The 11321-nt window shown below is 45.7% G+C and overlaps 1 long non-coding RNA gene across 1 annotated transcript; it reads right to left on the reverse strand.

Moving 5' to 3' along the window:
• Positions 1–2776: 2776 nt before the first annotated feature.
• LOC134479331 (uncharacterized) lies at positions 2777–11321 on the reverse strand. Its single transcript, XR_010052506.1, has 2 exons — positions 6633–11321; positions 2777–5710 (listed from the first exon to the last, which is right to left on the reverse strand). It is a non-coding gene; the product is annotated as an uncharacterized LOC134479331 (long non-coding RNA).

Consider the following 11321-nt stretch of genomic DNA (forward strand, 5'->3'; position numbering starts at 1 on the left):
GTTTTAGAGCTCATTTCCTCAAACGTTGCATGCTTTCCTATCAAACATTGAGTGGCTCTAAAAATGCGGAAACAGACTGCCCAAGAATGTGACAACTCCACCAGCGCCCGTAACCCTCTTGAAAGCAACCAGCAAGTGTGATTCAGAAACCAGGTTAACTGCGTCATCCTTTCAGAAGATAGGGTGGTGGTGACAGCCAGGACCATGGGATCTGAGCACAAGGTCCAGGAGGGCAGGCGCCAACACTATTCTTGGACCGTGCTATCGAACACAATGACAGAATTGTCCGAGAAAAACCGTCTTTTCCCTTTTCTCCTGGGGGTAAAATGAATTCAGGTCATGTCTCCCTAATTAGAATAAAGAGAATTTCAGTTTCGTCATTTTGCTTTTTTGAGTTTTCTAAATGATCTATCGTGAACGTGTACTCTAATCAGGAAAATACTTATATAATCAGTGGTTTCATAGAAGCCTTGTGGAACATTGGGGTGGGTGGTGTAAAATGGCGCAGCTGCTATGGAAATGTGTCATGGTTCGAATTTGAAATGTCCTCCAAAAGCTTGGTGTTCCCTGTTCAGGAGTGGGGACTTTGGGAGATGATTGGGCCACAGGTGCTCTGGCGTCATCTGTGGATTCCTTTAATCCCAGCACTCGGGAAATAGAAGCAGGTTTGTTACAAGCTCAGGGGCAGCCGACCTACCTAGTGAGTTCCAGGCTTGTCAGAGCTGTGAGTGAGATTTTATTTTATTTTTGTCTCAAACAAACAAAAAGCCAACAGCCAACTGGTTCAAGCTCCAGTATGCTACCTACAAACACAACATTTAAACACAGAATTACTATATGATCCAGAAGTCAAAGACACACACACATACACACACACACACACACACACACACACACACACACACACACGAGAACTAAAATCAGGAATTTCAACAGATATATACATGCTTGTGCTCACAGCAATTTTACTAACAATGACTAATAGTGAAAAGTACCTGACTGCCCATCAGCAAATGCATAAAGGGAATGGCTGGTGACATATTATTCACCTTAAAAAGGGGAAGAATTTCTGTCATATGCTGCATCGATGAACCTTGAATCATTATGGTAGTTGACATAAGCTAGTCACAAAAAGGTCACCAGTCCATGATTCCAATGAGATGGGGCAGATACCAAGAGTGGTCAAATTCATTAAGATAGAAACTAGAATGGTGGTGGCTAGGCGCTGGGAGGATGGATAACAGAGTTATTGTTTAGTGGGCACAGTTTCTGATTGGGAAGTGAAAGCAGTTCTAGAGACGGATGGTGGTGGTGTACTATGTATGATATTAATTCTTCAATATTTTATGCTTACTATAGAGAGAAGAACTAAAGGAAGGTTCTCACTAAGTCTTTTAGGGTATAGTCAAATCGCAGAAAGACGACCCCACCATACCACCACTGAAGAGATCCAGACCTTCAGACTAACTAGAGGCAATCTTCACGCATGAAGTCTGCTTTAGACACATAGCCCTTTAGTAAATTAGAAGTAGAAAACTGGATTGAAGACAGACTCTAGAATTTCATAAGAAACTGGTGAAACTAACTGCCTACGAAATCGTAACGGTGTGTGGGTTAAGGTATAAGGGGAGTAATGCTTATTAATGTACACATTTTGGCATATTTTGGTTTTTGAACCAGTTGGACTGTCGTACTGCTACCTGCAGCTCTGCGGGGGTGGGGGAGGGGCGCCGGAAGGAGCCAGGGCAAAATCTGAAATGGGGGTCCACAGCTCGCGTCTTCCTTTGCCAGACTGAAAAGGGAAACAGTGAAAGTCTGGGACAGACGCTGTGGTTCTCGGTTTCCTCTTTGGGTACCTGCGTGTCATTGGTGTACTGCCGGGAGTCAGGAATGGGGTTCTGAGGCTTTATCTGTCTCCTCTGGCATCTGGGCATGCCAGGAGGAGAGGGCGAGGCAGAACTCAGGACAAGTGAAACCTGGCCTGGTTGGGAGTGAGGGCGGGAGGGAAGACCTTACTCAGGAGTCCTAGATACAGCTCTTTCGAAGGCCTTCCCCACCTCGATTCTGATTTAAGCAACTCTCCAAGACAATCCTCGCTTGTTTTTATTGCTTTATTTAATGATGGATGTGAATGCATATACTTTATTTGGGGTGAACCAGGGCTTATATACCTCTTGTGGGAAGGAATACCCAGGAAGGGCTGCTCATTGGCTCAGGGCTCTCTAGACATCTCATTAGCATGGAGAACTCCAGGTGTGGTGCTGTGTGACTCAGTCCCCACGGTCTTCAATGGGGTGTTAGGGTTACATGTTCCAGAGCAGGTAGGAGTGGCTTCACTGCTGTCAGTCTGAGATCTCTGAGAGTCCCAGGATCTGAGCTCAACCGTTCTAGTTCTTATGTCTGTCTGGTAACACAGTCCCATATGCCGTATATTGAACTACTGATTTTTAAAAAAATATGTTGAATGAAAGCAAAGTGGGCTGAAGAAGTCACATTGAACACTGAGCTCAAGATGAGTTGACTGGAATAAGAGTAGTAAATCGTAGATCATAGAAACCCTCAGAACTAACAGGTAAGTTCAGCATAGGAGAAAGAAAGGGGAGATATTAGTTGGTTGTGTCAGCATGTCTGAGACAAGAAACTCGTTCGGTTAAAGCTGACATCACATAGGAATGAGCAGGTGAGTTCAGATTTGAACGTGGCCTTGAAAGATCCCACGCAGAGAGACCCTTACTCAAATCTTGGGAAATCGCGGACCCCAGACACAGAGAGACCATTTTGGATGTAATAAGCAAAGGCGAGGTTTATTACGGAGACCTATTACAGAGATCTCCGGGCCGACACATATCCCACGCAGGAGACAGAGGTGTCGACCCCGAGAGGCTGGGAAAAAGAGTATTTAAAGGCAGAGGCTGTGAGCACCAGGGGATGGGGGATGTCAAAGGGGAATGCACCACAAGTTACAGGATTGTTTTATGGCTCCAGGAGATAAGGGGACGCCAGAAGGTTTTATGGCCCCCTGGTTCCTGGAACAGAGCTACTAAATCAGGAGAAGGGTAGGGTCTTCAGGTCCTCATTATTTTTAAACGTTTGTCAAAACTGATGGAGCATTTGTATTTGAAACACCTCTGGTTAGGCTTGGGCTGTCCGGTTTCTTGGAATGCTCTCTGTAGGACACAATGGCTGAAAAGCACAAGTAGGGGCTTATCAGGGTCTGGAGGATGGCCCTGAGTGAGCTGGGGGGGGATGTCTTCCTGCCAGACGTCCCATGAATCAGTCCCATTAACTCAGGCTGGTTCCTGCATTCCTTTTTTTTATGGCTTGTCAGTCCTGCCTGAACAGTGTTTCCTGTGCTCCTTTATCTTTATGGCCTGCTAGTCTTGGCTGCAGGGCTTAGCCCTGGGTCTGTGGCCTTTTGGGGTTTATTTTTTAATTTTTATATTTATAAACCTAGAATTCGTATAATTTTCTTTTCATTCCCGTCTTCTCCTATTAAATAATTCTAATCTTAGAATTTTGATATCAAGTCTTATTTGGTCTCACCAGTTGTCCTAACTGACTGGTACTGTTGTCTCACAACCATCAACCGCACAGCACCCACTCAATTTTTAACAAAAGCAATTAACCTGTTTGTCACGCAGGAGCCAAAAACTAAAACCAAGAAAATTATTAATAATGGCCCAGCTGTAGCAGAGAGTAGGGTAGTCATCCAGGGAGATCTACTAAACTAGCTCTCAAACTATCTCTGATGTGTTTTTCTGTCTGTCTTTTGTCTAACCTTTCTCTAAGTTTATTTATGGAGTCTTTAATTACTCCTGAATGGTCTGTATAGAAGCAACATTCTTTCAGTGTAGCACACAGACTCCTTCTTTAAGGAATATCAGGTCTAATCTTTTCTTATTTTGAAGGACTACCTCTGAGAGGGAGGTTAGGTATTCTTGGAGGTCAGCTAAAAAGTCTTTAGCATCAGGATTCTATCTGGACACTATCTGAACCTATATACCAAGGTCATAACTGTCTTTTAGAACTTTTAAACTTATACAGGTTGTGATCCCTGAGGCACAGTCCCAAGAAGTGTTAGGAGTACTAACATATGTAATGTTACATCATTTGTAATAGAAATCAAGCCTATCCCCACACCTATCTCGATGGAACCCAGGACAAACATGACTGAATTTCTCTCTAGGTCCCCGCTCTCAGCCCTAACAGCTAGTACACGGCTGGTGAGGGCTGAGAATTGACGGCTGTCAGGGTGGTCAGCAGCACCAGGTATGGTCCTTTCCAGCGAGGATCGAGTGTCTGGGCTCAGTGTAGCTGCTTCCGACCTGGAACTGATGGGATGTCTCAGGGGTCTCCGGGGCATAGGCTGCTGTCAGCTGTGAGCAGATTTCTTTCTGTATCACCTGTAGGTCTTTTAGCCTGGCACACAAATCATTATTACTATGACATGTTGGTTCAGTAACATCATCTAATACAGTCAGGGGAGCTGAGGCCCCATATAAGATCTCAAAGGGGGTAAGGCTGAATCTGGAAGGGGTATTTCTTGCTCTGAAGAGAGCAAGAGGGAAGGAGTGTCACCCAGTCTGTGCCAGTCTCCATGGTCAATTTGGTCAGGGTCTCTTTTAGAGTTCTATTTATTTACTCTACGTGTCCTGAGCTTTGAGGTCTGTAAATACAATGTGATTTCTAATCGACCTCTAAATACTTGGCCACACCCTGGCTTACCTTGGCAACGAAAGTAGGACCGTTGTCTGACCAGATTACCTTGGGCATTCCAGACCTGGGGAAGATTTCTTTCAGTATCTTCTTGATGATTGTAGAGGCCGTCTCTCGTTTGGTGAGGAAAGCTTCTATCTATTCCTGAAAAAGTATCTACAAGCACTAGGAGATACTTGTGATTATATTTTTCTGGTTTTATCTCAGTGAAGTTCACTTTGACTTTTTATTAAACTCTCTAGGTCTCTTTGTCTTGTTTGTTTGTTAAGCATTCACTTACTGACATATCTTATACTTTTTACTGTCTCTCTTGGCTAAAATCTTAAAGTCTATTACATATATTTTAACTATTTGGACAAACTTCTTATCTCTTAAATGAGTCCATTTCTTAATTTGGCAAAGTGAGTCTTTTGTTTGTTCTTTGGGGGGGGGGGTACAGCTTTCTCCCCAAGTGTGTCATTGTCTTTTTATCTTTTAAACAACTTGGGCCTTTTCTTCTGTTGTACATTCTAAGTGAGGCCATCCCTTAGTCTAATCCCAGTTCCCAGTGGCTGTCTCTTGTAGGCCTGTAACCAGGATAGGCTCCTGTATAGCCATTTCTCGAGCCACTTTATCTGTTTTGTTACTGTCCCATGTCACTGAATCTCTTTCCTCCTGATATCCTGAGCAATGAATAGTACTCACAGTTGTTGGCTTCATCAGGGCATCTAAGAGATGGCAAAGGCATCTGTGGCGCTGATGTGCTGGGGGGTTGGGGTTCAGCCATTCTAGTTGACATTGTGTTGTCTACCATGGCAGCACCCACTTGTCTCTGACCTTTATTCGTGAAGAGAACTGTTCCCGTCTGTGGACAAGCTCCTCGGCTTTCAGCAGGGGTCAATCAGCCAGTCACAGAGGTCTTTCCTCCACCCATGGGCTTCTGTCAGTGTTTGACACTCGTGCTGTGGTGGCTCCAGGTCCGGATTGGGCAGCAAGGTGACCAGATTGTCCCCAACTGGTGGAGAATCTAGTCCATGGCAGCTGACTAGTGGTCCCATCTTTTGGGACACTCTATCAGCCACTCTATCACAGTTTAAGTCCTGGATTGGGTGATAATTGTCAGTGCCCGGCTGGCAGGAACGGTGTGTTCCAAGCAGAAAAGCACTAACTCATTCATCTCCCAGCATCAGTTACTGGTGTACTGAGACAGGTCTTAAGCTCCACATATACAGTCTATAGATATGTATACACATGGCCTCATCCAGCCATTTCAGCCCACGCAAGCCAATTTGGAGAGCAATTTTCTCATGAGCAAGGGATAGGGGCAGTCAGGGATGACCATGAATTAGTGGGTGGGTTACCCGGCCCACGCCAAGGTCCACTGTTCTTCGGGCAGTCCATAAGTATTGTTTGTTGTCAGTAGGCCCCTGTACCAAAGGTCTTTGGATACTGGCCCACTGGAGCATAGGAGCACAGAGCATTGGGTCCCTGTCCAGCACTCTAGGACCAAGAAGCTCTCCAGTGGCCCCTCTTGTTCTTTCTTGGGCAGTCCCTGACCCAGTGTCCTTTTTCTTTGTATTAGGCACACTGATCTTTAGCCAGGAATTCTCTTCTGTTGCCAGGTACTATCTTCCTAGGTTCCCTAACTACTGTGGCCAGTATATGTTCCTCTCTCGTCTTTTATCTCTCTTTAGCTCTCTAACTTCCTCTTCTTTTTGTCTCTTTTCTTCTCTAGCTTTCTGTTCTTTTTACCTCTTTCTTTTTTAACCTTATTTTCTCTGTAACTTATATTAACTCTCAGCAACTTAACTTAACCCTTTAAATTTCTGTAACATTTTCTTTATCCTTTTTTTATCTTAGCCAGATTGGTGGGGCATTTTTTAGCCCCTCAGAGACCCACCCTTGGAGCCTGGCAGCAGACCTGGAGCACTCCCTACCTTTAGGCGTCTGAAGAGAGCAGGCAGAAGTGAGGGCCTTCCATCCATCTCTGGAACACTTTTTCTGGCCTCTAGTAGGATTCTGTCTTTCCTCGGTGGTAAAGAAGACCTGTAACAGTTACTAACAAGCATCTCAAATGGGATGGTGAGAAAACAAGGGAATCTTGAGAATAGAGGTCCACTGAAGAGGGCAAATAGCATTTAGTCACACAGCTAAGCCAGGAGGCTTTCTTGGACAAAAAGACCTTGTGTCTGTGAAACAGAGAAGTGAGCAGAGGGGCAGTCTATCTGTTACAGGTTGTCTCTCTGGACTTAGATTTTCCCTTAAGGAGTACCTTCCTTTAGTGTCAGCTCAGTGGCTTTATCGCTCAAGAGACCCATCCTCTAAATGGCACTGGGCTTCCAGTAACAACTAATAACAAAAGGATGGAGAGACGTTAGAACCTGGGTGTTAGATTCTAAGCACTGACAAAAGAATTGTAACCAGTTCACTTGGGGCTTTCAGGACCTCAGTAGCAGCCCTTTACCAAACTTTCTCAGTGGGCTAAAGGCCCATGGAAAAGAAAACATTAATCCTGACCTTGGCCACAGCCAAAGCCTGAATTTTAAATCTTGACTGGCAAAACAAAACAAAGTTCTTTACAGTTTGTTGTAGATTCTTTGAAACTATTTTAGGGGCTTCTCTGCCCCCCAACCTGGGACATTTCGACCATAGGGGCAGGAACTGGCTGCTGTGGGGATAAGATCAAAGGCATTCTCCATGCTAATGATGACCAGTGAGAAAAGTAATTTAATGCTGGAGACTGGCTCCTCTCTTGGAATAGGGCCAGCAGATAAGGCAGGCTCCTTAAAGAACTTCTAATGAGCACTCTCTTTCTGTGAGCAAGAGTTGAAGGTCTGGCCACTAAAAGCAGAAATTCTTTTCTTGTTCTTGTTTTCTTTAGAGTCCTCCCCCACCTCACTCTCAGCCTTTTTAGATCATTCTTCCTGTAGCATTTCTAACACAGCCTGTCCCTTTTTTATATCCTGTTGACAGCATTTCTGATCTTTTAGGCAGCTACGCACTAAGTGTCATACCGGCTGAAACTCCGCCTTTAAGATTTCTTGTTCTCAAGCAAAATTTAAATCTTTTTTTTTTTTAGCTTATCTCAGCTGTCCATCGTGAGATTCCCAGAGATCGCAAACCAAGGTGTAGCAATTCACTAAGAAATCTTTTTGTAGTGTTTCTTTTTATCCTAAACCTTTTTCTTTTAAACAGCTCCTGAAGAGCCAGAAAAATTGGGTGAGACTTGAGAAGTCCCCATGCTCGCTGCAGCAGCTCCACAGCTAGTTTCGCTCCCCCCTACTGTGTGTTGGGAGCACAAGCACAGATAAAACACTATGTTTTAAAAACTTAACATTGGCTATCAACCAACACACCGCCACTAGAGCGGGGTCCATAAAATTAAGTTTCTTACTCACTATACTTGTTTTATACCGGAGGCCTAATCTGGGGAACTTTTTTATTTACGAGAGGTTTTGTCCTCAAGGTTTTTGTTAATGTCTGTTTACACAACTGTTAACAGCAGCTAGGCTGATCAAGGGGAGTAAAGGGAGGGGTCTCTCTCCTTGGGGAGGAGGCTCAAGAGAGAAAGACAAAACTCCCTGGCAGAAAACAATTTCTCTCAAGCAAATTATTTTTAACTTTTAACTTAAGCACCAAGAGGACCAAGCAAAACTCTTTGACGAACAAAGCAAACAGTTTCATGATTTCAAACACAGTCATCAGTCCAAGATTTTAAACACAGTCGTCAGTCCAAATTCAAACACAGTCGTCAGTCCAAAATTCAAACACAGTCGTCAGTCCAAAATTCAAAAACGAAACAAAAGCCAAAAAGACACTCGACAATACCACAGAAAACAAGCCAGACAAACAAGACCAAGACAAAGCATCTTATAACCAACTTTCACAGATGCCTGGTACCTTCAGTACGTGGCCCAAACTGCAGCTTAACCTTAGCTGCTTTTGGGATGAGATGGACCATCTGATTCCACCTCCCAACAGGATTCCAGAGTGTCCTCTTGTCCTAACGACCAAGCACACTTGTCCGTGCCTATATTTAAATAGGCAGCCGAACTCGACCTCTGACGGAGTGGGATTCCTCGTCCACTCCCGCCTAGGTAAAAGGAGCATTCCATCTCCTTTGTTCCAGAAAACCAGAGTCAGGTCCTCCTGACTGTCCATAGCCGGGCTCTCCCGACTGTTCTCCGCCCGTGGAACGTCTTCCAGGGGCTGCAGCCTTGCGGGCCCGGGGCGTCCCCCCTTCCGCAGCCAGAGGGTCCTCACGAACCACAAAGGCAGCTGCACTGAGTGGGGATACACATCCACTCTCCTAGAACAGGGCAGGAACACACATCCACCCTCCTAGCACAGGGCAGGAATACACATCCACCCTCTCAGCACAAGGCAGGAACACACATCTGCCCTCTTACCACAGGGCAGGAATACCCATCTGCCCTCTTACCACAGGGCAGGAATACCCATCTGCCCTCTTAACACTGACCAGTACTAAGACACACATATATACACACACGGCGGAACCAAAACAGAGACAGACACAGACTGACAATTGCGGCGCCGCTCACACAGAAACACTCAGACAAACATCCAACTCACCTCCAAGGGGTCTTCGGAGTCTGGGGTGGTCGCGAAGATCCCGGACGAGCCCCCATAAATATGAAAGATCCCACGCAGAGAGACCCTTACTCAAATCTTGGGAAATCGCGGACCCCAGACACAGAGAGACCATTTTGGATGTAATAAGCAAAGGCGAGGTTTATTACGGAGACCTATTACAGAGATCTCCGGGCCGACACATATCCCACGCAGGAGACAGAGGTGTCGACCCCGAGAGGCTGGGAAAAAGAGTATTTAAAGGCAGAGGCTGTGAGCACCAGGGGATGGGGGATGTCAAAGGGGAATGCACCACAAGTTACAGGATTGTTTTATGGCTCCAGGAGATAAGGGGACGCCAGAAGGTTTTATGGCCCCCTGGTTCCTGGAACAGAGCTACTAAATCAGGAGAAGGGTAGGGTCTTCAGGTCCTCATTATTTTTAAACGTTTGTCAAAACTGATGGAGCATTTGTATTTGAAACACCTCTGGTTAGGCTTGGGCTGTCCGGTTTCTTGGAATGCTCTCTGTAGGACACAATGGCTGAAAAGCACAAGTAGGGGCTTATCAGGGTCTGGAGGATGGCCCTGAGTGAGCTGGGGGGGGATGTCTTCCTGCCAGACGTCCCATGAATCAGTCCCATTAACTCAGGCTGGTTCCTGCATTCCTTTTTTTTATGGCTTGTCAGTCCTGCCTGAACAGTGTTTCCTGTGCTCCTTTATCTTTATGGCCTGCTAGTCTTGGCTGCAGGGCTTAGCCCTGGGTCTGTGGCCTTTTGGGGTTTATTTTTTAATTTTTATATTTATAAACCTAGAATTCGTATAATTTTCTTTTCAGCCTCTACCTTCTGTCACCACACCATTGCTTCTTGTAGATCTTTTGCTTTCTGTTTACTGAAGAGTGAGGTGGGTGTGAGTGTGCATATCTGTGGTCCTGGATACTCTAGAGTCTTGAGGCAGGAAGATCATTTAGGCCCAGGGATTCTGGCCTAGAATATGCTTGGCTGATTTGGTATTAACATGGTGACCTGGGAGTTGGGAACCATCAGGAGGTTGCTCATGCTAATTGGAAACTCTGGCTTGAGCAGTACAGTGAGAAGTGATGGGGAAGAGAGGGAGAGAGAAGAGATGAGTGTTCGTCTGACTCAAGGAGCTATGAGATTGAGTCCCCTGCCTCACCCAGCTTGAGTTTTCTTCCTCCTCTTCTCCCCCTCTTCCTCCTCCTGTTCTATATTTTCTACATTACTCAATAGAGGTATGGCTTGAAAAATGTCAATCCTGATGGGCACTGGTGGTCATGACCTGTTATCCCACCTACTTGGGAGGCTGAGGAAGCAGACAGAAAATTTAAGGATTGCCTAAGTTACAGGGCAAGCACAAGGCTGGTCATGGGGAACTTAGAAAGACCCTGCATTAAAATCAAAAGTAAAAAGAGGGATGACAAAATAGATCATTGGTAGAGGGCTTGCCTCACAAGCACGAGGCCTCTTGGGTTCAGTTTTCAACACATTCACACAGGCATGTGTACACAGACGCTCGAACATGTACAAACACACCCAACTTTAGGGCCACTTTCATATCAGAACCTACAGCTCTCATCAGCTCAGGGCCAGGGCTTGAGTGTGGCCTTTACACAAGCTTTTACATAAGCTTGGACCCTGGCTGCATAGGTGCTGCCTCTGTGACTTTGGAGATTCACTCGCCTGCCAAATGTGATAGTTTTGCTCTTGTACAGTCCAGGTAGTGACAGTTTTCATCACTGGGGCACTTCTCTCACTCAGAAGTTGCATTTCCTCCTTAGAGACCCTCTTGGGCTGTGGCTTTCCTTTCCAGGAACGGGTCCTCATGGGACAATGGACCATTCCAGGAAACCTGGTAAGATGTTGGGAGTCTGAGACCCCGAAAACTCAGGTACACACACCTGAGACGGCAGGCGCCTCCCTGCTCCCTGTCAGATTCCTGGCCTGGAACACATGCCATGTTCTCCACTCTCCCCTTATAGGTCACATTGCCCAGAGGCTGGTCATGGGGAACTTAG

This window comes from Rattus norvegicus, chromosome 6 (genome assembly GCF_036323735.1).
Source record: "Rattus norvegicus strain BN/NHsdMcwi chromosome 6, GRCr8, whole genome shotgun sequence".
NCBI lineage: Eukaryota > Metazoa > Chordata > Mammalia > Rodentia > Muridae > Rattus > Rattus norvegicus.